Below are 27,252 nucleotides of genomic sequence, written 5' to 3'. Positions count from 1 at the left end.
CCAGATTCACCAAATGATTACCACTCTGGTACAAGCCCTGTTCTTGCCAAGGCTAAGACTATTACATTAGCCTCCCAGCTTCATCTCCCTCTAATCTATACTTCATCTTCCTGAAGCATCTCTCAGCCCACATATCTCCTCTCTTCAAAACACTCCACTGGATGCAGGTGTTATAAGGAAAAATCCTTTCAATTGGCTTCAAGGGTCTCCACCATCTAATCAGAACTTTCCTATCTGCTTTCTTCACCCACTGTTCCCCAACACACTATCTTTGTTCTTCCCAATCCAATCTGCTAGCTTAGTTTTTTATTCTCAATTTTCCCACCTCTATCTTTTTGCTCACATTGTTTCCCCAGCTGGAAACTCCCTCCCTTCCAATATCAGTCAGAGCACAACATTCCCCACATGCAAATCCCCTCTAAAATTCCACCTCCTCCAACCAGCTTTTCCTGATTAATTTTCCAGCCTCTTGAGCCGTATCATTTCTTCATCCATCTCTAGCAGTTATGAATTCATCATTGACTTATTGATCCCAGCTCTGTCATGTGTCCGCTCTGTGACCTTGGGCAGGTCATTTAACTTCTCTGTGACTCAGTTACCTCATCTGTAAAATGTGGATTGAGACTGTCAGCCCCATGTGGGACAGGGACTCTGTCCAATCTGATAATCTTGTAAATACCCCAGCTTTTAGAACAATGCTTGGCACATAGTAAGCACTTAACAAATATCACAATTATTATTACCGATCACTTACTTATGCAGAGCACTGTACTAAGCACATGGAAAAGTACAATACGACAGAGTTGGCAGATATGTTCCCTGCCCACAATGAACTTACAGTGTAGGATACGATATATGTCTACTCACTGTATTTACCTTGACAGCTCGTACGTACTTTTATGTTGGTCTCCTCCATTAGACTGTAGGCTCCTTGTGGGCAAGGAATGTTTGGCTTTGTTATTCTGTACTTCCCAAGTGCCTATAAAGATGCATCTCACCTAGTAGTTGCTCAATAAAAGTTATCATTACTATTACTATTTCACTGCGAACTTTTTTTAAAAACAAACAAACAAAAAAAACAACAAGTGACCATAGAGGTAAATGTAGCCTGACACCTAACTTGGGAAGAATTTGTGGTCATGTCTTTTCTTACTCTGTTGCTAGAAAAACACAATGTCTTCCCTATTCAAAAACAAATGTTCCGTAAAAGGGTTTCTTTATCTGAATTTTTACTTCAGATTTAAATTTTCCAAGAATGGAAACCATTTTTTGAAATTTTTGCTCTGGGTAAGCTGTGAAAGAGTGTTTTATCTAAAGGTTTTTATTGAATCAACCAGAAAGGTAGAACTTGAGGAAAGAGAGCAACCGGAGTCAACCTCTCTGTTGGGAATTCACTGTCGAACTTTGAGCTAGGCCGGCTTCAGAGTTTCGGTTTTCCAGTAGCAGGAATACATTTGTTGCTCTCGGTCATTCCCTATGACACCATTACATTACCCTTTGTATGGACACAATGTCCTGGACCTAGCTTTCCTCTGGGCAGATCCTGACTTGTCCTCTTTGCTCTAGACCAATTACCTTACCTTCCCAGATTGATTAGCAGAGTCTATGTTAACAGCAGTCAGTGGTATTTATTTTTCATTTGGTGGCCACTTTCATATTTATAACCCCACTGCCAGTGAGCTTTCTGTTTCCTGACAGAATGGATGTTTACCATCTGAACCTGGCACTGACTGTGAAATTTACTTAACTTTTTGGGTCTTCAATAGTTATAATAATAATGATTATGATATTTGTTAAGCACTTACTATGTTCCAAGCACCATACTAAGCGCTGGGGTGGATACAAGCAAATCGGGTTGGACACAGTCCCTGTCCCGCATAGCGTTCACAGTCTCAATCCCCATTTTACAGATGAGATAACTGAGACCCAGAGAAGTGAAGTGATTTGCCCAAGGCCACACAACAGACAAGTGGTGAAACCAGGATTAGAATCCATGAATTCATTGGAGGAATAAAATCATAAAAGCTTCCCAGAAGCCTTTCAATTCATCATGCTAAGACCTATTGTGTCTCAACATTCTCACCATGGGAGACCAAAGACAAAGAAGGCAAAGGAAACACTTTAAGAACACAGTAAGATAAAGCCTGAGACAGTGCTGCATCTCGGTGGAAAACTGAAAAAGTTTCAGTCCATCATCCAGAATATAGCAGCATGGCACAGTGATATCAAAAAAGAGGAGTGGCTTTCTGAGCAAAGGTTTTGTAAGGAAAGAGAGACGAAAAGACGAAAGAGAATACGGCAGTTAGGATGTAAACATTAAACATGAACTCACAAGGGATAGCTTCTTGGAGAGTATAATGTGGCTGTGGGTTCTACATTGGCTTTTTGCAGGCACACGAACATGCTGAGGTGAATTTCACAGTCACTGGCACCTCCTTCGAAGATATATATTTATATTATATATTATATAATCATTATATAATATATAATATTATATATATCTAAATTAGGATAGATTTATATATTCTTCCCTAGTTGTTTATTTGGGGCAATGTATAAGCATTTTAGAAACCTTTCAAAATATCAACTTCCACAGTTTTCCTATCACCCTCCCAAAATCTGCTGTATATTTGAAAGACATTAAAAAGCCTTTACTATCTTTTTTTCCCCATCATCCTCTTTCAAATCTTGGCTGGTTTGTAAGCCCATCAAAATAATTCAGTTAAAATCATTTATGTGGCTTTGCCTAAGAGCAATGACAAGTCGGTTTTTTATTCATTTATACATAATGCTTGAAGTTTCAGGACCCCCAAGCTGGGCAAATATTGACTAACAGATGCAAACTTAGATAACTTTTATTGCTTGTGTTACCAGGCCAGCCAGAAGGGATTGTTTATATAATTAAATCTTGGCTTTTGAAAGCAGGAGCAAAGCACTATATTTTATGTGGGGAATATGCTAAAAAAAACATGTTTTTCCAAATATAGGCAAACAGTGCTACTCTTTAGGCATCTATGGATTTAATTTCACAGCTTTCATGTTCAGAACTCACAGCTTCTAAAGGATAAAAATCTCTAGGTGTATCTACCCCATGATTTCCAGACAGCTCTTGGGGCACATCTTTAGTATTAAAAACTGATAAAAATTAACTGATTTCACAACGAATTAATTGTCCATTAAAGAAACAGATCTCACCTTTCTCAAACCAATAGTAGATTTGCAAAGACATTTATAGTACTGTCTGTCTCCACCTCTAGACTGTAAGCTCATTTTGGCAAGGGAATATGTCTTTTTATTGTTATAATGTACTTTTCCAAGCGCTTAGTACAGTGCTCTGCACACAGTAAATGCTCAATTAATACAATTGAATGAATAAATGAAGCAATACAAAAAAATAATAAATTGAAAAACTTAAGCTCGGCAATTGAGAGGACAGGGACCTCCAGCTGAACTGAAGACGTATTGGCATCATAATGATAATAATAATAATAATGATAATTATTATAAAAATAGCACTTATTAAGCACTTACCACTGGGGTGGATGCAAGATAAGCAAATTGGACACAATCCGTGTCCCTCATGGGGCTCAGAGCCTAAGTAGAAGGGAGTAGAATTTAATCCCCATTTTAAAGATGAAGTAACTGAGGCACAGAGAAGTTAAGTGCTTTGCCCAAGGTCACACAGCAGACACTTTTGCAGAGCTGGAATTCATCCCAGGTCCTCTGACTCCCAGGCCTGTGTACTTTCCACTAGGCCATTCATTCATTCATTCAAAAGTATTTATTGAGCGCTTACTATGTGCAGAGCACTGTACTAAGCGCTTGGAATGAACAAGTCGGCAACAGATAGAGACAGTCCCTGCCCCTTGACGGGCTCACAGTCTAATCGGGGGAGACGGACAGACAAGAACACTGGCAATAAATAGAGTCAAGGGGAAGAACATCTCGTAAAAACGATGGCAATTAAATAGAATCAAGGCGATGTACATCTCATTAACAAAATTAATAGGGTAATGAAAATATATACAGTTGAGCAGACGAGTACAGTGTTGAGGGGATGGGAAGGGAGAGGTGGAGGAGCAGAGGGAAAGGGGGAAAAGAGGGTTTAGCTGTGGAGAGGTGAAGGGGGGGTGGTAGAGGGAGTAGAGGGAGAGGAGGAGCTCAGTCTGGGAAGGCCTCTTGGGGGAGGTGAGCTTTAAGTAGGATTTTGAAGAGGGGAAGAGAATCAGTTTGGTGGAGGTGAGGAGGGAGGGCGTTCCAGGACCGCGGGAGGACGCGGCCCAGGGGTCGACGGCGGGATTGACGAGACCGAGGGACGGTGAGGGGGTGGGCGACAGAGGAGCGGAGCATGCGGGGTGGGCGGTAGAAAGAGAGAAGGGAGGAGAGGTAGGAAGGGGCAAGGTGATGGAGAGCCTCGAAGCCTAGAGTGAGGAGTTTTTGTTTGGAGCGGAGGTTGTTAGGCAACCACTGGAGGTGTTTAAGAAGGGGAGTGACAGGCCCAGAGCGTTTCTGCGGGAAGATGAGCCGGGAAGCGGAATGAAGAATAGACTGGAGCAGGGCGAGAGAGGAGGAAGGGAGATCAGAGAAAAGGCTGACACAGTAATCTAGCCGGGATATAACGAGAGCCCGTAGCAGTAAGGTAGCCATTTTGGTGGACAGGAAAGGGTGGATCTTGGCGATATTGTAAAGGTGAGACCGGCAGGTCTCGGTACTGGATAGGATGTGGGGGGTGAACGAGAGAGACGAGTCAAAGATGACACCGAGATTACGGGCCCGAGAGACGGGAAGGATGGTCATGCCATCCACAGTGATAGGGAAGTCTGGGAGAGGACCGGGTTTGGGAGGGAAGATGAGGAGCTCAGTCTTGCTCATGTTGAGTTTTAGGTGGCGGGCCGACATCCGGGTGGAGACGTCCCGGAAGCGGGAGGAGATGTGAGCCTGAAGGGAGGGGGAGAGGACAGGAGCAGATATGTAGATCTGCGTGTCAACTGCGTAGAGATGGTAGTCAAAGCCGTGAGAGCATATGATTTCACCGAGGGAGTGAGTGTAAATGGAGAACAGAAGCGGGCCGAGAACTGACCCTTGAGGAACTCCAACAGTTAAAGGATGGGAGGGGGAGGAGGTGCCTGCGAAGGAGGCCAGGCTTCTTCTCTAAGAATAGTCCTGTCTAATAACAATAATCAATCAATCAATCAATCAATGGTATTTATTGAGTGCTTATTGTATGCAGAGCACTGTACTAAACACTTGGTAGTGTACAATATAACAGAATTGGTACGCAAGTTCCCTGCCTATATGAGCTTACGGTCTAGAGGATTGTAAAAGTGAAATGATTAAAACAGATCATTCAAGGAAAATTATAATTTTCAGGACGGAGAAGCCTGAAATGTGAAATAATCTTCTAACTATAGATCTAACTAATTTTCCTGATCATCTATATTTTTCCCTGGTCAACCCTTACCTGCACTTAAGTTTAAGTAATTCCTCTATCTGATCTAGGAACTATGAACTATGGTTTAGGGGCGACTCGCGCAAAGATAGGAATGACAGTCACGTTTACATGGTAGATAAGTTCTGTGTATTTCCTAGAGATTTATGTCGGATTGTCGGATGTTTTTTCACAAGATGTAGCATCGTTGTCATCTCACACACATTTCCACCTTTGTTTGAAAAAAGGATGGCATCACCTCTACTCTTCACTCATCCCACCGTAATCATTCTTCAGACAAACCAGTGAAAATGTTCATGGATTTCAGTTTTCCAGTAGTGAGTGATACATTGTTCATTTCCCTTGTTGATTTTCTCCTCCTTCTAAAATCAGATGTTTGACAAATTTCACTATGTAATATGTAGCTATAATCCCAAACTCCTCATACGTGTTGACTTTTGGGAAACAAGATTCGACTTTCCTTCGTTTCTTCTCCCCAGTACTTAATAGTTTGTTTAGACCTCTATATATTGTTTCTCTAGGATAAAGCTGCTTGTGAGATATTGAGGAAGAAATGGAAGGTCCCTCTTTATAAGATTCGGGTTACCTTGTCCCTTCGAGGTGAGTCAAGAGTTAATTGACTAATCTGTGGTATTTGTTAAGTGTTTACAAAGTGCTAAGTACTGTAGGAAGAGCTGGGGTAAATACAAGATAATCAAATGGGCTACCAGTCTAAATGAGAAGGAGAACGGGTATTGAATCTCCATTTTGCAGATGAGGGAACTGAAACTCAGGGAAGTCCCCTGCCTCTCAGAGTTCATCAGGAAGGTAAGGTATGGCCTTGTATCCATAGCCTATATCCAACATCACTGAGGTGAGAGGACTCCTGAAGTCACCTTGGACCCAGACGAACCTACAGAGGTTTGCTAGGGCTGCTTTAAGTCGCTTCAGGATCTGTAAACTTGTTGTTGCTCAGCTTTACTAAGGCCGCCAGTGATTAGCTAGCCTGTGGCTCCTGCCACTTGGCAATGGTACTGGGCCTTCAGGAGCTACAGGCCCCAAGAAATGTATATCGAGAGGCTAGGCCTCCATTTCAGAGCCTTCAAAGGACCAGGGAGTAGATCCTATGATCCTTCTGGTTCTGAATAATCAGTTCTCTGCTGACACAGTGTTGCATTTATGAAGAACCTGACTTTAAGAAGTCATTTCACGCAGCAGCATGACCTAATGGAAAGACTCCAGGCCTGGGAGTCAGAGGACTGGGTTCTAATCCTAGCTGCGCCACCTGTCTGCTTTGTGTCCTTGGGCAAGTCGCTCAGCTTCTCTGGGCCTCAGTTTCTTCATCTATAAAATGGGGATTTAGACTATGAGCCCATTGGGACAGGGATTACGGTCTAACCTGATTATCTTGTACCTACCTCAGCACTTAGTATAGGGTTGGCAAATAGTAAGAGCTAAACCAATACCACAGTGTTTTTTTAATTATTTCTTCAGACATTAAATTGAATTCTATCCACACAGGTGCATATTGTTAAGATAATTATAATGATTGTGATATATATTAAGCATTTCCTAGGTGCCAAGGACCGTACTAAGCTCTGGGGGAGATATAAGCTAATCAGGTTCCACTTGGGTCTCGTAGTGCAAGTAGGAATGGAAACAGGTATTGGATTCCCATTTTGCAGATAAGGAAACTGAGGCTCAGAGAAGTAAAGTGACTTGCCCGGGGGTCACACAGCAGGTATGTGGCCGAGCTGGGTTTAGAACTCAGATCTTCTGACTCCCAAGTCCCATGCTCTTTCCACTAGGCCACTCTGCTTCCCCAATGGCACTTTTTCCTAAATGTACAGAGAAAGCACATGCTATGGATCAACTGATTGAATTCTTGAGAGAAGTAGATTTCAGACACTCCCTCAATAACTCTTGGAAAAAAATATGTTGTGGTGTTGGCCTTCAGGATTAAAAGACGTGATCTATGAGGCGCACAAGCCAAATGATAAGAGCTCTTAGATCTGGTGATAGCTGGGAGGTAGAGTCATAATTGCTCTGCAGATTAAAATTCCACATACTGGATTCTAACATGTCCAGGGTGAAAATTCATTCCCTGAAGTTTTGGAATAGTTCAGTGGAGCCCTACTATGTGGTTTCCAAGGATATTTATTCTTCAACCAGGGAGTAATATAGTGCTGGGAAATTCATCAATGAATCAATGAATCAATAGCATTTATTGAGCACTTACTATGTGCAGGGCACTGTACCAAGCTTTTGATTCAGACTCTCTATAAGTAGGGTAAGTGCTAGAGGATGTGCCAGAGAAAGTTAAGCAGCATATCAGCTAGAAATCATAACAGCTGGGATAAATAAGAGGGCTGGTCAGAGAAACCAGAAGAAATGAGACTCAAGAGTCATCTTCTGGTTTAGGAAAAAAGTATGCAGTCTGCAGAAAATGTCTCCTCCCTTCTCTCTTTCCACCGGCCACCCCGCACGCTCCGTTCCTCCGCCGCCCACCTCCTCACCGTCCCTCAGTCTCGCCTATCCCGCCGTCGACCCCTGGGCCACGTCCTCCCGCGGTCCTGAAACGCCCTCCCTCCTCATCTCCGCCAAACTGATTCTCTTCCCCTCTTCAAAACCCTACTTAAAACTCACCTCCTCCAAGAGGCCTTCCCAGACTGAGCTCCCCCCTTTTTCCCTCTGCTCCCTCTACCCCCCCTTCACCTCTCCGCAGCTAAACCCTCTTCTCCCCACTTTCCCTCTCCTCCTCCCCCCTCCCGTCCCACCCCCTCAGCACTGTACTTGTCCGCTCGACTGTATATATCTTTATCGCCCTATTTATTTTGTTTAATGAGATGTACATCACCCTGATTCTATTTAGTTGCCATTGTTCTTGTCTGCCTGTCTCCTCCGATTAGATCGTAAGCCCGTCAAAGGGCAGGGACTGTCTCTATCTGTTGCCGACTTGTACATTCCAAGCGCTTAGTACAGTGCTCTGCACATAATAAGGCTTAAGAAATACTATTGAATGAATGAATGAATGAATAATAATTGTCCTAAAATTAAGTAATAAGAAAAATATCTGATTGGGGTAGAACAGCAATTTCTAACTTACTCTAGAAATTAGAGAACACGCTTCCTGCTTTGCATTGGACCATTATACTGTTTGGCAGGTAGCCTTTTTTCTGTCTGTAATTCTACCCAATAATGATCTTGACAGAGAAATAAGAGGTGATGCCCACTCCAATCCCCTTAAGACTGCAACCCAGAACAGTCTTTACACCACCCTGACCCTCTTCCTGAAGCTAGAGATGTCCTTAGACATTCCAAAATAAGGATTTCCAAGTTGTCGCGTTTATGCTTGCCTCCTTTTTACATTTTTCCGATAAATTCAATGAAATAACACAATGGATGAATAGATACTACGTTGCTGGCAATATGTTATTTAGAGAATAGTAGTCACAAGAAATCAATTACAAAAGAGTGTCATATAGCAGCAGACCACACATTTCATGTTTCCATTGAGATAGGTCTTGTTATCATTGATCTTGTTATCATGCAGCGAATATTCAAATTCATAAAGTAAAGCAGGATGAAGCAGCACAAAGAGAAACCTTGGGTTTATAAACCTCAAATATCTATTGATCTTTCATTTCACTAGCACTTTCATAGACGTAGATGAAAAGAAAAATGATGATCCAGTTAATGAGATAATAATAAGTCCAGTCCAGATTGAAGACATTTTATCTGCAAAATGCAACAGAAGCCCTATTGATCGGGAAGCCCCATAGCCTGAGCAAACTCGTTATTGTAATTTTACACACTTCTATATTTCATTAACTGAATCCCACCGAAGCTCCCAGCACCGTGTGTTTTGGGAGATCTCCGACGCTGGCTGAGTCGCTGCTCATTTTATGCACAATTCTCAGAACACTTAGTTATGAATGTTGGGAGCAGACACGGCAAAGCAGTTTCAACTCAGCACCCTGGAGGCACCCACTGAAAAGAAATGCTTTCTTTCATGCAGCAAGTGTCTCTGGTAGGGCAGTTTTCATTTTTGTGACTAAATAGCACCTCTTGGGTATCATGAGAGGGGTATGCCTCTCTCCCAGTGTTATTTTACCTATGCTTTCTTAGCTAAAGATTAAAAAAACCCATCATTTCCTTGAATTTCCTTGAATTTCCTGAAGACACAGTATATGCCACTTGAAAACCATAATGGTTTATCACTGTGTCGGGCCATGTTTTCTTTGTTTCTCTCTTTTGTTCATTTGTACTGCTCAATAAATTTTGTATAATCACACCATTAAATCTCCTGGAAAAAAAAATCATTTTACTCACTTTTTTCCAGTTATCTGAGCTCTTTCTATGTAAATAAATGCATCTGGGAGTTTCTTATCACGGGCATTTATTTGACAAACTTCAATGCTATGGGTATAATGCATGAACATACAAAAAGGAACAACTTTATATTGATATTCTCACACAGTGTATGTTGGAAGATAGCTGCAGATTTGAAATTGTCACGAGATTGGGTATAACGTGCTTAACATAATTCTTATAAAATACAAAATGAACAGCTCAGAATAGAATTTTAAATGGTACCAATATTTTCCAAGATATTCTAAGCAACCAGTTTTCATTTACCCTAGTAAAACCCAAAACATTAGACTCGGTATTTACAATTGATTCGCAGAATTAAATCTCAAACTGTTGCATGAATCCAGATATTCACCCTGGATGCAGGAACCAAAAAGCTACAAGGGCATAGAATGTTACTTACAGACCAGGGGGTGAGAATCGATTCTTCTCCTTCTTTTCCCTCTTTGCTCCTCTGTGACAGTTAAGAAACCCAGAGGATGCAGTTGCCAGTTTATATAGACAAAGTATCCACCTCCCCAAAGCCAATCAGATCTACTTGTTTTGCATTAACATCAGCAACCTCTTCCTCCACCCTCCCCTTTCCATCTCACTCCCCGCACCCCAGGCATTCTGGAAAAAGTGGCAAACTATCCCAAAGCTGGGAACATATTTACCCACTCTGTTATATTGTACCTTTGCAACACCTAGTGCAGTGCCCTGGACACAGTAAGCTTTCAATAAATGCGATTGATTGATTGAGTGATTGAAAGAAAACCAGGGCAGCAGCCTCATGATTAATGGTGGGGTATGCTAATTGGGGGATGTGTTTCTTTGGAGTAGAGAAAGAAAGGGAGGAAACGGGGACTGGCGCTAATTGTAAGCTGTAAATCTGAATTGTGCAACTGCTTAACTTGGATTTTGAGCTTCATTTCATCAGAGACCTCAGATGTTTGGTGTGATTTCTACCTGGGACACCAAATCTGCAAACAGGAAGCAAGATTCCTCTGACAGGCCCTCAGCTTCTTTAAATCTCCATGAAGGAAGCCTGCTTCAACTAATCAATCAACCAAGCAGATCTATTAAGTGCTTACTGTGTGCGGAGCACTGCACTAAGCATTTGGGAGAGTACAGTCTAACAGAGTTGGTAGACACATTCCCTGCTTTCAATTCCATGCTTTGAAGCTGCCCTCTGAGGGCTAGAACCTACAGTGTAATAGTGACGAGGACTCGAGCAGACTTCAAACTCAAATTCTGCCAGTCTTTGGGGAACTAGCCAGTGGTATTTATTGAGCATTTATACTGTGCAGGGCACAATAGTAGGCGCTTGTGAGTTCTTAGCCGAGGACAGTGCGATAGAAAGAGCTTATTGGTTTTTGTTGTTCTCTCTCCTTCCCGGATCTTTGGGAGCATGATGGAGACAGCATATCTAGGGTGTTTCAATCACTCAGCCGATCAATCCTATTTATTGAGCGTTTACTGTCTGCAGAGCTTCCAAGCGCTTGGGAGAGTACAATATTGAGAGTCTTCTGGGATGCCAAAGCTTGTGTGATCTGGGCAGGGTCACTGTGTTAAGAATCCAATCTGAAGAGTCCAAGAGTGAACAAAGTGCTCCTCTCTTTCAGTGGGAACCAGGAGCAGAAATAAGGGTGGCTTTCAGCAGGTGAGGAAATCCTGCCCTATTTTGGATGGATTCCAAGAAGACCATCAGGCCCGTTACGTTGATCGATTGCCCTCATAAAAATCTCCGTGCTGGGCTAGTCATTTGCGTGCCAAGAATAAGGCCCTAATTGCCAAATGTAATTATTAGAACAATCATTTTTATTCCCTTCAGGTGGTGCCTCTACAGCATCTCAGAAGCTCTATCTCCCTCAATTCTAATCTGAGTCTTTGCTTTGTGGAGAAAGACCAGGAATGAAAACAACATACAGAGCTTGAAACTCTATGCCCTAACCTAGGACTGTGTATCAAACCGAATACTTTCCTCTCAGAGATGTTAACCCAGGAAACCTAGGGAAAATTTTAAAAAGAGAGAGAAATACACATATAGAGAGTCGTCTTTTGGATTTGAAGATAATGCTATGACTGGTAAGACATTTATCAGTGATGTCGGAGTGAGTCAGAAGACCAGTGCATGATCACAATCCTTTCATGTGCACATGGAGGTTATCCCTTGCTGATCTGTTGTTACCCAAAGGGACTAAGCACATTTTACTTTCTCCTTCCTTTTGCTGGAATTTTCTCAAGAAAGTCTAAGAGGTTCACCCAATTTCTATCTGTCGTATGCAAGGCTGACCAGTCTTCTGTTGCTAACTCTGAAGTAGCCCATGACTATACTACACTGTTGGAAGTTTTTCTTCATTGTGTCTTTAAATTGTTTATTCTGTCCTTCCTCTTTCTTATCTATTTCAGCTCACCCAATGGGAACAGTTTGGATATTCATTCAGTCCATATTTATTGAACACTTACTGTGGGCAGAGCACTGAATTAAACACTTGGGAGGGTAAAATATAACAATAAACAGACACATTCCATACCCACAGTAAGCTTACAATCTAGAGAGGGAGACAAAAATTAATATAAACAAATTACTGCTGTGGGGCTAGGAGGGGGGATGAAGAAAGCGATCCAGTCAGGTGACACAGAAGAGAGTGGGAGAAGAAGAAAGAAAGGCTTAGTCAGAGAAGACCTCTTGGAGGAGATGTGCCTTCGAAAAGACTCTGAAGGCGGGGAGAGTAATTGTCAGTCGGATATAAAGGGGGAGAGCATTCCAGGCCAGAGGCAGGACGTGGGCAAGAGGTCGGCGGTGAGATAGACGAAATTAAGGTACAGTAAGAAGGTTAGCATTAGTGGAACGAAGTGTCCAGGCTGGGTTGAAGTAGGAGAAAGGCGAGGTGAGGCAAGAGGGGGCAAGGTGATTGAGGGCTTTAAAGCCAGTGGTGAGGAGTTTCTGTTTGATGAAGAGATGGTTGGGCAACCACTGGAGGTTCTTGAGGGGGGGGGAAACATGGATATTTTACTGGTCCTCATCCTCCTCACAGGTTCCCTAGAAGTGAAGGGACTAGCATGGTTTTGATGAAGGAGGATGGACCTTGCTCCAGGATCTCAATCAATCAGTCATATTTGTTGAGTGTTTACTGTGTGCAGGGCACTGTACTATGCACTTGGGAGAACACACGCACCAATCTAACAGGTACATTTCCTGCCCTGCCCACAATGAGTTTACATTCTAGAGAGGGAGAAAGACATTATTATAAATAAACGATGGAATGAATGAATCACCTGTGGCTGTACATCCCTCAGAGAGGGATGAGGAAGGAGAGGGGAAAGAGATGAGGGATTTTCCCTCTACCCACTCTCCTCCTTCTCCCCTTTTTCTTTTCTTTCTGACCTTTCCTCTCGTTTCTTTCTTTTTTCTCCTCCTTTTTCCTCTTGTACCCTCTCCACCCCTTCTCTTTTCCTCTCCCAACTTTCTCTCCCATCCTACTCCTTTCCTCGTCACTTTTCTCTCTCTCCTCATCTTTGGTACCTTTGGTAAGCACATTGTGATTCCAGAGGCATGTGAATGTGAAGATATGGCACATTCATTGCTAAATATCAAGACAAATTATCTACACTTAGAGAGCCTTTTGCCACTAGGTAAAGTGTCTCCTGGGGAGACAAGCGAATTCTTCATTTCTGAGCCTATTAAAAATTGACCAGAACAGAGCTAGAAAGAACGGAGCATGGCTTAGTGGATAGAGCATGGGCCTAGGGGTCAAAAGGACCTGGGTTCTAAACCCTACTCTGCCACATGTCTGCTGTGTGACCCTGGGGAAGTCACTTCACTTCTCCGGGCCTCAGTCACCTCATCTGTAAACTGGGGATTAGGAGTGTGAGCCCCCTGTGGTACAGAGACTAAATCCAATCTGATTACCTTGTATCTACCCCAGCACTTAGAACAGTGTTTGGCATATAGTAAGCACTTAACGAGTACCCTCATCATCATCATCATCGAAGAAGACTCGATAGTGATTTGCACAAGATCACATAGCAGACAAGTAGTGGAATAAGGATTAGAACCCAGGTCCTCTGACTCCCAGGCCCATTTTCTTTCACTAGGCCACATAACCTCTCTTCTTAGACCGTGAGCCCATGTGGGATGCAGTATTCATTCATTCATTCATTCAGTAGTATTTATTGAGCGCTTACTATGTGCAGAGAACTGTACTAAGCGCTTGGAATGAACAAGTCAGCAACAGATAGAGACAGTCCCTGCCCTTTGACGGGCTTACGGTCTAATCGGGGGAGACAGGCAGACAAGAACAATGGCAATAAATAGAGTCAAGAGGAAGAACATCTCATAAAAACAATGGCAAATAAATAGAATCAGGGTGATGTGCATCTCATTAAACAAAATAAACAAAATAAATAGGGTGATGAAGATATATGCAGTTGAGCGGACGAGTACAGTGCTGAGGGGGTGGGACGGGAGAGGGGGAGGAGGAGAGGGAAAGGAGAGAGAAGAGGGTTTAGCTGCGGAGAGGTGAAGGCGGCCGAAGTACTGCTTGATTATCTTGTATCTACCCCAATGCATTCACTCATTCATGCACATTTATTGCAATGCATAGTAAAGGTTTTCACACGTAGTAAGTGCTTAATGAATAATAATACTAATAATACTACCACTATTACTGCTACTGCTAATGATAATTAGTAGCAGTAGTATTGGTATTATTATTAGTATTATTATTCATTATTAGCCTAAAAGCAGAGTAATCAACTGAGGGCCAGGCTGCCATCACAAGCCCTTTGAATATTAAAGAATCAATAAATCAATCAATGGTATTTATGAGCACTTACTGTATGTGCAGAGCCATGCATTAAATGCTTGGGAAAGTAGAATAAAACAAAGTTTATAGACACGTTTCCTACCTACAACGACCTTACAGTCTAGAAACAGCACAGTGGATCTCCAAAGAGTCCCTTTGTCCTTGATAGGGACAGAAAACTGGCCTGGGTGAATTATTAATCTGATTCAAAACGATGTTTCTTTTGGTCTTACGTCCATAAAGGAGAGACAGTATTTTTTTTTTCTGTAACCACTTTGGAATGGCCCAATGGGACACTGGTCATTTCAACCACTAACTACTGGTCATCATCCATAGTATCATCTCTGAACCCTAAATATAATAGCATACTGTTAAGTCCCTCTCAAATATAGAATTAGATGTGGTCCCTCTCCACACACATAAACCTGCAGGCATAGTGGATAAAGCATGGGCCTGGGAGTTATAAAGTCATGGGTTCTAATCCCAACTCCACCACTTGTCTGCTGTGTGGCCTTGGGCAAGTCACTTCGCTTCTCTGTGCCTCAGTTACTTCATCTGTAAAATGAGGATTGAGACTGTGAGCCCCACGTGATGCAGGGACTGTGTTCAACCTAAATTGCTTGTGTTCACCCCAGAGCTTAGTACAGTGCTTGGCACATAGTAAGCGCTTAACAAATACTATTATTATTATATTTTCCAGGCAGGAAAACAAAAAAGAAAGTCCAAAAATGTTCTCATGGGAAATATGTACATGTATATATATATATATATATATATATATCAATGTGGTACTGAAATCAGGAAGGTGTTTTCAAGTGATGCCTGGCTAACTTCAGTACATATAGGGTAGTCTATCAGGAGGACGGACACTTTCAGTGGAAATTCCTTCTCCTCCTGCTCTTTTAATCATGGTTTTGGTCTTCAGTCATCAAAATTTATGGATGCGTTCAAGTGTGCAGAGCATAGTACAGTTGGAAGTACAAAAACTAAAGATTAACTCAAACATCTCTAAAATGGAGACTGCACTTAGAGGGGGATGGGCAACTGAAAACCCAACAATTATTTTCAACACTTAGACTGTGAGTCCCATGTTAGGCAGGGATTGTGTCCCACCTCATTATCTTGTATCTATCCCAGCACTTAGTACAATGCTTGGTGCACAGTAAGCATTTAAAAACCTGTATTATTATAGTGATAATCATTAATTAAAGAAAAAGTGTGGTCTAGTGGAAAGTACCTGGGCTTGGGAGTCAGGGGGACTGGGTTCTAATTCCAGCTCTGCCACTTACTGGCTATGTGACCTTGGGCACATCACTTAACTTCTCTGTGCCGCAGTTTCATCATGGTGAGGCAGGTTAAGGGGAGCCAAATCTTTACGCTAAACATGATTTTATCTTTTTCTCTGGGTTTCCCCCAGCTGGGCCCCTCTCCTTGATCTAGGATTCCAATCCTAATTAACCAATTAATCAATCAATCCATGGCATTTACTGAGCACTTTACTGTATGCAGACCACTGTACTAAGTGCTTGGGAAAGTACAATACCCAAAAGTTCATAGAAACATTCCCTGCCCACCAGGAGCTTACTGTCAAGGTGGGGAGACAGACATTAAAATAAATTATAGACATATGCATAATGTCTGAAGAGCTGAGGGTGGGGTTAATATCAAGTGCTGATAGGGTACAGATATAAGTGCATAGGCAAATGTTATAAGGAAGAGAGTAGGGGAAATGAGAGCTTAGTCAGGGAAGCCTTGTTGGAGGAGATGTGGTTTTAATAAGACTTTGAAGTTGGCTACAGTGGAGGAATTCCCATGGAGTTCCACGACAGAGGGAGGACAGAGACAAGGGTTCGGCGGCGAGATAGTAGAGATTGAAGTACAGTAAGAAGGTTGGTGTTGGAGGAGCAAAGCGTGCAGGCTAGGTTGCAATAGGAAATCAACGAGGTAAGATGGGGGATGAGTTGATTCAGTGCTTAAATCTGATGGTAAGAAATTTCATTTGCAGTGGAGTGGATGGGCCACCATAGTAGGTTTTTGAGGAGTAGTGAGATCAGAACTGAATTTTTTTTTCTAGAAAAATGATCCGGGAAGCAGAGTGAAGTAAGAACTTGAAAGGGGAGAGTCAGGAGGCAGGGAGGTCAGTGAGGAGGCTGATGCAGTAATCAAGGTGGGGTATGATAAGTGTTTGGATCAGTGTGGTAGTCATTTGGATAGAAAGGAAGGAGTGGATATTACTGACATGAAGGTAGAACTGACAGAATTTGGGGACAGTTTGACTATGTAGGTTGAATGAGAGAGATGAGCAGAGGATAATACCAAGGTTATGGACTCGTGAGACAGGGAGGATAGTGTTGTTGTCTACAGTGATGAAAAAGACTGAGGAGAACAGGGTTTGGGTGGGGATATGTGAAGGTTTTGGGGTTTTTCTGGACATGTTAAGTAGAAGGTGACGGCAGGACATCCAAGTAGAGATGTCCAGAAGGGAGGAGGAAATGGGAGACTACAGAGCAGGAGAGAGGTCATGGCTAGAGATGCAGACTTGAGCATCATCCATATGAAGATGGTAGTTGAAATTTAGGGAAAAATCAGTTTTCCAAAGGAGTGGGTGTAGGTGTAGAATAGAAGGTAACCCAAAAGTGAACACTGAGGGACTCCCACAGTGAGAGGGTGGAGGTAGAGGAGGAGCCTGTGCGAGACACCGAGAAGAAGCAGTCAGACAGATAGGAGGAGAACCAGGAGAGGATAATATCAGTGAAGCCAAGGTTAGCTAATGTTTCCAGAAGGGGGTGGTCCACAGTGTCAAAGGAAGCTGAGATGTTGTGGAGGATTAGGATGGAGTAGAGGCCCTGTCCTCTCAGGGTCACACCTGGAGAGTTTCCAGTCCTCTACCAGTTTAGGCTATAGGAGAGAGAGTCAAGCAGAGGCCTACCCACTCCATTCCTAGCTTGGCCAGTGGCTAATGAGTGGAAGACAATCTACTACAAGTCAAAACTCACCCATGCTGGGCAGCAGAGGCACGGGAGAGAGTCGAGGGTGGAGACTAAGTTTACCGCACAGAAGGAGGCAATGGTAAACCACTTCCGTATTTTCACCAAGAAAACTCTATGGATACACTACCAGAAGGATTACAGATGGAGAGCGGGGCATTCTGGAGGAGATGTGTCTGGGTTGTTATGGATAGGAAACGGCTCTACGGCATAAGACATGAGAAGACAGAGGCCCTGTTTTAGCTTGGTCCAGTGAGCATTTAATAGTTCCCTGAAACTTTCAGCATAACAGTATCCCAGTTACCACAACTGGGATCAAAGGGAGAGGTAAGACCCTAAAACATACAGCTGGCAAGATACATACTTCGTTTGGCATGATCAGTGTGACTATTTCAGTGATTCGCAAGTCTAAGGAGAATCTGTTTTTTTCAAGGACAATTTGTTCAACAGTGAATCAGTAATTGACTATGGAGAATTTATCCACTTTCAATAGTTTTAGCCATTATGGAATGAACTGGGAAAAGAGCGACGATCACCAAATTCAAAACAGCTGGTACTTTCCCCTTCCAAGCTGATAGCTGCCATTTAGTTCCACCGGAACTATTATCCTGTCAACAACTAGTTAATGTTTAAAACACATTTTCAGTTACAGTGCTGTTAACCAGCCACAACTGTACAAGTCACTAACTCACTTTTCCAAAAATACTATTTTCAAAAAGAACTGACTGTTCTGAGCAGCAGCACTCCCTAGTGGAAAGGGCACAGACCTGGGAGACAGAGGACCTGGATTCTAATCCTAACTCGGCAAGTTGTCTGCTGTGTGAACTTGGGCAAGTTAAATAACTTCTCTGTGCCTCAGATTCCTCATGTCTAAAATGGAGATTTTAGAGACGTGTTCTCCCTCCTTCTTCAACTGTGAGCTCCGAGTGGGACAAGTACCCTGCCCGACCTGACTAACCTATGCAGCTCTTAGAATGGTGCTTGACACATAGTGAGGAACATGTCTACGAACTCTGTTACACCATACTCTCCCAAGCACTTTGTACAGTGCTCTGCGCACAGTAAGCGCTCAATAAGTGTGACTGATTACCTAACAAATATAAAATTAATGAAAGCAATAATAACGATAATCATCGGACTTACTTTTCAGGGGTTTCCAACAATCTGGCAAAGTCTTCCTGAAGGTCCAATTCCTTTCTGGTCTCCTTAGTTTTTGATGACATAGGAAAATGGGAATCAGCAGCAGTGGAGCTTTGTATTCAGGAAGACCCAAGCACTGATCTGTCAATCTGATGACTCACATGTACCCCTGCCCTTATATTTTCAGTCTGCTTCTCCAGTTAATCATTAAGCATTTACAGTGAGAAAGATTATGGAATCTTGGAGAAAGTACTCTAGCCAAGAAAATGCTTTGTGGCATGTGAGTATAAGCAATTGGGAAAGCCCAGAAGATCACTGTGACATTGCAAAATGAGTGGAGTAATATTCCAAAATATTAGGGGAGGTAGCGTATACAGTAATCGCTATTTATGAAACTTTGAGTAGCTAAAAAAGGGCATGAGATGTATGAGAGATATAAAATATTTAAAAGATACAAGACAGTGCGTGATGTTATTGATATTTAAATATTAAAACTGAAATCAGATGTACGCATAAACTATAGAAAATGATGCTACTGATGGAGATAGCCACGTGAGGGTGGCTGAAAAGTCTGATGCACCGTACTACATTTTTTCCCCGGAAATATGGTTCCTTGCTGTGCTAAATGGTTTGTACGGGAGAGAACCTATCTCTGGTAACCTGCAGCATGGCATAGTGAATACAGCATGGGCCTGGCTCTATTTCTGGCTCTACCACTTGTCTGGTATGTGACCTTGGGCAAATCAGTTCACTTCTCTTTGCCTCAGTTTCCTCATCTAGTAAAATGGAGATTGAGACTGTGAGCCCCACAAGGACAAGAACTGCGTCCAACTCGATTTGCTCTTATCCACCCTGGTGCTTAGTACAGTGCCTGGCACACAGTAGGCACTTAAAAAATACCATTATTATTATTATTTTTAATTTTTACAATACCTTAACTCTAGAGGGATAATCCTTCCCTCAGGTCGCTCCCTTCCAGGCTATTCTGTCTCTTGCACAAGTGTCCCAGTAGTGCGATAGATGATGTTGAAGATAATAGAGGTATTCGTTAAATACTTAGTCTGTGCCATGCATTGCACTAAATGCTGTGGTAGGTACACTATAATCAGATCAGACATGGTCCCCATCCCACATGGGCTCATGGACTAAGGGGGAGGGAAAACAGGTATCTTATCTCAATTTTACAGCTGAGGAAACTGAGGAATAGAGAAGTTAAATGACTTATCTAAGGTCACAACATAGGTAAGTGGCAGAGCTAGCAATAAATCCTAATTCTCCTGGCTCCAGGTAGTGCCTTTCCAGGAGGGTGATGATGATGGTATTTCTGTTTTGGATGAAAGGGAATGGATAATTGTTCTCTCCCTGCAGCTTTCTATCCCAATAAGCTATGGGATTCTTCTCTAAAAACAGGGCACCCAGCATTTTATTCCTGTGGCTGAAAACTTTATCAGTCAGTCAGTCAGTCAGTCAGTTGTATTTATTGAGCGCTTACTGTGTGCAGAGCACCAGAGCACTGTACTAAGCGCCTGGGAGAGTACAATATGATGATATACCCGATACACTCCCTGCCCACAGCAAGCTTACAGTCTAGAGGGGGAGACAGGCATTAATATAAATTAATAAAATTACAGCTATGTAAATGAGTGCTGTGGGGCCGGGAGGGGGAATGAATAAGGGGAGCAAGTTAAGGTGAGGCAGAAGGGAGTGGGAGAAGAGGAAAGGAGGGTTTAGTCAGGGAAGGCCTCTTGACATGTCAGTTAGTTTCAATTTTCTCAGTAAAGGAGATGTCCAGGTCATTAGGGGCAAGGGATTGGAGAAGTGGGGACAGGGTGCTTGAGGAGACAGTTAAATGTCTGGAACAACTGACGAGGGCATTGGGCATGAGTGTCGATCAGATCATTCATTTTATTATTATGTCATATATAAGCACTTAACTTAGAGTTCATTGACATCAGCAATCTCCTTTTATCTAAGAGTGCACCTTTCCCTCACTATTTTGTCCAAAGGACCTACTGTTTCCCTAAATTGTTTCCTGGTTTTGAAGAAACTTTTAAGAGTAGCTCTGGCACTCCCTGAAAAGTGCTCTTTAAATTTCTCCTTGGCCTAATTAATGTCTGGTTTCTTCCTGACCCTTTTAATGGTATCTGTTAAAACTTACTGTGTGCCAGGCGTTGTAATAATAATGTTGGTATTTGTTAAGTGCTTAGTATGTGCAGAGAACTGTTCTAAGCGCTGGGGTAGATACAGGGTAATCAGGTTGTCCCAGGTGAGGCTCACAGTTAATCCCCATTTTACAGATGAGGTAACTGAGGCACAGAGAAGTTAAGTGACTTGCCCACAGTCAGACAGCTGACAAGTGGCAGATCCGGGATTCAAACCCATCACCTCTGACTCCCAAGCCCGGGGTTCTTTCCACCGAGCCATGCTGCCTCTCTGTTTGTACTAAGCACTGGGGTAGATGCAAGATAATCAGAAAAGACACAGCCCATGTCCCACATGGGGCTAATGGTCTTAAATCCCCATTTTACAGATGAGATAACAGACACAGAGAAGTGAAGTGACTTGCCCAAGGTCACACAGCAGACGAGCCGAGGAGCATGGATTAGAAACCAGATTCTGTGACTCCCAATGAATCAATCAAGCAATCCTATTTATTGAGAGCTTTTACTGTGTGCAGAGCACCATACTAAGCCCTTGAAAGAGTACAACATAAAACATCTGGTAGACAGGTTCCCTGTCCACAATGAGCTTGCAGTCCAGAGGGAGAGGCAGGTATTCTTATAGAAAAATTATGAATATGTACATATATGCTGTAGGGCCAAAGGAAGGGTTAATATAGGGAGCAAATCCAAGCAAGGTGATGCAGAGGGAGTGGGAGAAGAGAAAATGAGGGTTTTATTTGGGGAAGGCCTCTTGGAGGAGATGTGCCTTAAGTAAGGATTTGAAGGTGAGGAGAGTGATCGTCTTGCAGATATGAAGAGGGAAGGCATTCCAGTCCAGAGGCAGGACGTGGGAGAATGATCAAGAGGGAGATGGATTTAATTAGGGTACAGTGAGTAGGTTGGCATGAGATTAGACTGTAAGCCCATCAATGGGCAGGGACTGTCTCCATCTGTTGCTGATTTGTACATTCCAAGCGCTTAGTACAGTGCTCTGCACATAGTAAGCGTTCAATAAATACTATTGAATGAATGAATGAATGAATGAATGAATGAATGAATGAATAAGCAAAGTGTTCGGGCTGAGTTATAGTAGGAATCAGGAAGGCAAGATAGGAGAGGGCAAGGTGAATGAGTGCTTTGAAGCAGGTGGTAAGCCCTTAAAGGCCCAGGCCCAGGCTCTTTCTACTACGCCACACTGCTTCTCTGGTTGCCTCTCTTTGTGACATTCCTGTTCTTCAGGGTCTTAACAAACCCATGCAATAAGGTTCTGAAGGTAGTGCGAGTGATCATTTATCAGATACGAAGGAGGAGGGAGTTCCAGGGCAGAGGCAGGACACGGGCAAGGGGTAGGCAGTGAGATAGATGAGATCAAGATACAGTGAGCAAGGAGCGCAGGCTGGGTTGTAATGGGAAAACGGGAAATCAGAGAGGTAAAATAGGAGGGGGAAAGGTGATTGAGTGCTTTAAAACCAATAGTAAGAAGTTTGTTTCATGTGGAGGGACATGGGAAACCACTGGGGTTTCTTGAAGTTTGGTGTGCTTTCTTACTGGCACTTTTCTCAACAGTGCTCAGCACATAGTGAGCGCTTAACAGATACCATCAGTATTTTATCCCTCCCTGGGAACTTAGCTGAGAATTCTCTTCGGTAGTCCAAACAACCTGTTGGCCTGGGTAAAAGTCCCTCCCTGGGCTGCTCGTGCCACTGTTTCATGGATAAGAAGAAGCAGCATGGCTCAGTGGAAAGAGCCTGGGCTTCGGAGTCAGAGGTCATGGGTTCGAATCCCAGCTCTGTCACTTGCCAGCTGTGTGACTGTGGGCAAGTCACTTAACTTCTCTGTGCCTCAGTTCCCTCATCTGTAAAATGGGGATTAAGACTGTGAGCCTCACGTGGGACAACCTGATTACCTTGTATCTACCCCAGCGCTTAGAACAGTGCTCTGCACATGGTAAGCGCTTAACAAATACCAACATTATTATTATTAGCTGTTCTTTTAGGGAAATGAGTATTACTCTAGACGTGCTCTATATCTACGAACCTTGGAAAGTCCAGCCTTTTACCCAGCTGTGGCCAGGGTCTATGGAGCATTCAGTCCTACAGCCAAGGCCTGAGAGACCTACTTTGGAACTGAATATTTCTCTTGTCTTATTTCTCATCTCTGGTCTCTCCCTCCTGATCCTCCCCCATTTTCTCCTCTTGCTTCCTGTTCATTCTCAACCTTGTCCTCTAGTTTGGCCTGCCTGACTTCTTCTCCTGAATCACAGTTTTTTGCTTCTGCTTCACATCATTCAATAAACCAATGGTATTTACTGAGCACATTCTATGTGCAGAACACTGTACTAAATGACTGTATTTAGCGCAAATATAGCCTGGTCAGGAAAGCGCTGGTAGTATTGAACTGAGCACTTGAAGCACGTGAGTGTGAAATCAGTCTTAAGCCATAAAACAATAAAACAAATCATTAGCTTCAGTTTTAATCCCAAATGGAGAAGTCACCTTTATCAACCTCCCGGTTTTGACTTGTGTGACCAGCGTATGGCTAACCCCTAATCATTTCTGCTCCACGTGGCCTAGCTCTAAATATAAATTGGGACTGATACTGATGAATTCAGGCAAATCCAACATTTCTCAAGCCCAGGAGAAAGAGCTACTGTGATCACCACTGAGCCAGGATTCACCACCCTCGTTCGTGTTAGGTGGTGAGGTCACAGCTGAATTGGTGACTTTTAAAACCCACTTAAAAAGACTGGCAGAAGCATTGCAAGGAAGAAAAGGACCAGAAGGACTAAAAAAACCCAGTGTGCAAAGGGAGTGATTTTGCTTACATCTCCCAGAAGCTGTTGGGATATTCTGGAAGGAATTTGGCTTCTCCATCAGTAGTGGAAGAGCTCTACCTTCTCTCTAGGTGGGGTCAATTTTTCCTCAGAGAAAACTCTGGAAAAAAAAGCCTCATTTTTAGGGGTATTCTGCTTGGACTCCTGCTGTGCCCTCTCTTCCTCCTTCCTGAAACGGGCTAGAAAAAGTCATCCATGTGGTAAGGGAGGTATTTCTCTCTCCTACACTGTGAGACGCATGTGGGATAGAGACTATGTCCAATCTGATGATCTTGTATCTACCCAAGCACTTAACCCAGTGCTTGGCACATAGCATTTAATAAATACCATCATTATTGTTAGTGTTTAACCTAATCACAGGGTCCATGCATTGGGTGGGGGGAGGAGGGATCAGGTTTGAGATTATTTTAATTAAACCCATTTTAGTGGTGACCAAACACACGGTAAGTGGCTTGGAGTAATTGGGTGGGGGTCAAACTTTGTAGTTTCAATTTTAAACCTCAGTGGCTTTAAATAGTCTTTAAATCTCAATCTTTGCATCTTTCTGTTTGTGTTTTTCCCATTTTTTTATATTGCTTGAGCCATTATTCTGCTAGGCCCTGGTTAGGGTTCTTGCAGAGCTTATAGGTGGAACTTTTTTTCCTGGAATGCTCTAAATGTTGGGTGGCCATTTTTAGTCCTAGCTTGATTCCATGCAGCTAAGCGGCCCTTACCTCATGAAGCTCCTGCTTCTGAGACTAACAGTTCCTGAAAGTCTAAGAGGAAGTAAAGAACTCCAGTCAGTAGATTCATGGAAGACTGACTTTGTCGAGCATTGTGTCAAGCACTGTCAAAGAACCCAGGTAGAGTTCCCTTTTGGATTCTGGCCAGATTCCACCTCTCCTTTATTCCTTTTGAATTCCTACTGCGGCTAAGGGCTCCCAAGACTTCTCATTCTAGGTATTTAATCTTAATGGCTTCTGTATAACAGAAAGATCCTTCAAAATATGGGACTTTAAAAAATGTTACATGCCTTTTTAAACTCTGAGATTAAGTAATGAAAAACGATTCTTTCAAACACCATCCACGTTCCACAAGATGCTCACCGAAAGTATTTGTTTTCACAAGTCCTATCTGGCTGCCAGATGTATGTCTTTTCACCGATGTGTTTTTCTTTACTTGTGTGCCCTTCCCAGACTCTTCTTCACCTCAGCCCTGTGGAAAAAGACCCAAGCCCGGGAATGAGGAAACCTGACGTCTAAACCTGGCTCTGTCACTTTCCTTCTGCGTGCTCTTGGGTAAGTTATTTAATGAGAAGCAGCGTGGCTCAGTGGAAAGAGCCTGGGCTTTGGAGTCAGAGGTCATGAGTTCGAATCCCAGATCTGCCACTTGTCAGCTGTGTGACTGTGGGCAAGTCACTTAACTTCTCTGGGCCTCAGTTGCCTCATCTGTAAAAAGGGGATTAACTGTGACCCTCACGTGGAACAACCTGATTACCCTGTATCTACCCCAGGGCTTAGAACTGTGCTCTGCACATAGTAAGCGCTTAACGGATACCAACATTATCATTATGTCTCTCTGAATCCTCGCTCCAGCCCACCCCTATCGGCACCCAGGGGATGCCTGCAGAATGTGTTCACTCAGTTTTACCCTGACACGTATTTGCGCTTCCCATTCGGGATGTGAAGCTTTTGAGGAGTTAGAGAACATTCGTTTGATAAGGCGGATCTGCCTGCATAGGATGTGATGCTGCAGCATAATTCGGGGCTTGGCTTGCTACACTTTTAGGTTTCCTGAAAGCAGAGTTCTGCAGGGCTGGGATGGAAAGGAAGCTCGGGGTTCCAGTTGCTAAAACCACAGGGCAGGAGCTGGTTAGAGCTACTCTGACTGCCATCAGGTGGGCGGATTGTAAGCTGCAGATGCTCTAACCCAAAGGCTTCCTACCTACCATTTACAGTTTTCTCTTACCAAGATTTTTCCAGCCCCGCTTTTGAGCTTTCTAGCCTACTATACTGTGCGTTATTTTGTCTAACAGTCAGTCAATCGTGTTTACCGAGCCCTTACTGCGTGTAGAGCGCCGTACTAAGAACCTGGGAGAGTACGATATAACGATATGGCCTAGCGGTAGAGCACGGGCCTGGGAGTCAGAGGTCATGGGTTCTAATCCCCACCACCCGTCAGCTGTGTGACTTTGGGCAAGTCACTTAACTTCTCGGTGCCTCAGTTCCCTCATCTGTAAAATGGGGATTAAGACTGTGAGCCTCACGTGGGACAACCCAATTACCTTGTATCTTACCCAGCGCTTAGACCAGTGCTCGGCACATAGGAGGCGCTTAACGGATACAAACAAATATCAACATTATTTACAAATACGCTGAAACGCATTTTAAAAAGTCTACGGTAGGGCCGAGAATGAGTTTGAAAGTGCTAGAGTTGGCTGGTGGTCTTGTAAGACTTGGGATGCTGGGAATGAATCGGGGAAGGCTTTTTGGAGGAGGTGGGATTTAGAAGAGCTTTGTGGGGAGAGATCAGAAAATGGAGAAGGTGGGAGAGGGAGATTGTGAATGGGGGGGGTGGAGGGGGGAGGGAGGTGAGAAATCAATCCAAATATGCAAATACATCCAAAAGTCCTCCCCACCCCAGCCCACAGGGAGCGGGGCAGTCTGCTTTGCTCCACCCATCGGCTAGTGGGCAGCTGTCCCGGCAGTGCCCAGGAAGGACTGAAGAATGGCAGTGGAGTAAACAGGGAAGACAATGTCTAAGGAGGCTTACTCTCTGTAGCACTGAGAAAGTTATAAGGGAACAGGCTTTGGCTGCTACTATCTCAGGTAGGAGCCTATGGGGCAGGGAAGGATTTTTTTTTCCTTTTGGTGGGTATTTGTTAAGCACTTACTATCTGCCAGGCACTGTACTAAGTGTTGGGGTAGATAAAGATAAATCAGGTTGGACAGAGTCCCTGTCCACATGGCGCTCTCCATCCTAATCCTCATTTCACAGATGAGATAACTACGGCAAAGAAAAGTGAAGTGACTCACCCCATGTCACAGAGCAGACAAGTGGCAGAGCCAGGATTAGAACCCAGGTCCTGCTGACTCCCAGGCCCATTCTTTAGGCCTGGGAGCACTAGGCCACGTCGCTTGGACTGATTTCCACCAAGAATTTTGCAGATGCGGAGTTGGCCCAGTTGAAGCCTCCTTCTGCTCTGATGACATCCAAATTGGCTTATTTTGAAAACAGGAGGAAAATAGAGGCCAAATGTAATGTTTGAAACAAAAGATTGCATCAGTAAAAATAGACACACACACCTCTCAAATGGCAACAGAAACCCACGTAAAAGAAATGTCAGGGAGAATGAATCACCTTTCTTGGAAAAAAACCACACTGTGGGGAGGTGATTAATATGATTGAAACGCTTCGTCGGAAACTCTACATCTGCTGCGGAACTCAGTCAACTCCCACCCCATTATAGGAAAATGTGGAATGGAGAGCTAGTCAAAGCCACAACCAATCAGAGCCAGCAAAGATAGCCAGCTCAAACCCTTGGCTACGCCTGGAAAATTTC

The 27,252-nt window shown here is 43.4% G+C and overlaps 1 protein-coding gene and 1 non-coding gene across 3 annotated transcripts in view; one reads left to right on the top strand and one right to left on the bottom strand.

The window, feature by feature from the left end:
• The window catches only part of DDC (dopa decarboxylase), a 78,688-nt gene extending 59,868 nt beyond the window's left edge, over positions 1–18,820 (bottom strand). The window contains exon 1 of one of the 2 annotated variants that reach the window (XM_029064121.2): positions 18,720–18,820. The gene's annotated coding sequence lies outside the window, so the exon portion shown is untranslated. Of the gene's footprint in view, positions 1–10,202; positions 10,288–18,719 lie in introns of those variants that run through there. The other variant, XM_029064120.2, reaches the window with a different exon arrangement.
• On the top strand, positions 17,438–17,575 carry LOC114811923. The gene has a single exon (XR_003759618.1). It is a non-coding gene; the product is annotated as a small nucleolar RNA SNORA7 (small nucleolar RNA).
• Positions 18,821–27,252: the final 8,432 nt, after the last annotated feature.

Source organism: Ornithorhynchus anatinus, chromosome 4 (assembly GCF_004115215.2).
Source record: "Ornithorhynchus anatinus isolate Pmale09 chromosome 4, mOrnAna1.pri.v4, whole genome shotgun sequence".
Taxonomy (NCBI): Eukaryota; Metazoa; Chordata; class Mammalia; order Monotremata; family Ornithorhynchidae; genus Ornithorhynchus; species Ornithorhynchus anatinus.
This window is presented reverse-complemented; position numbering and strand designations above follow the sequence as displayed.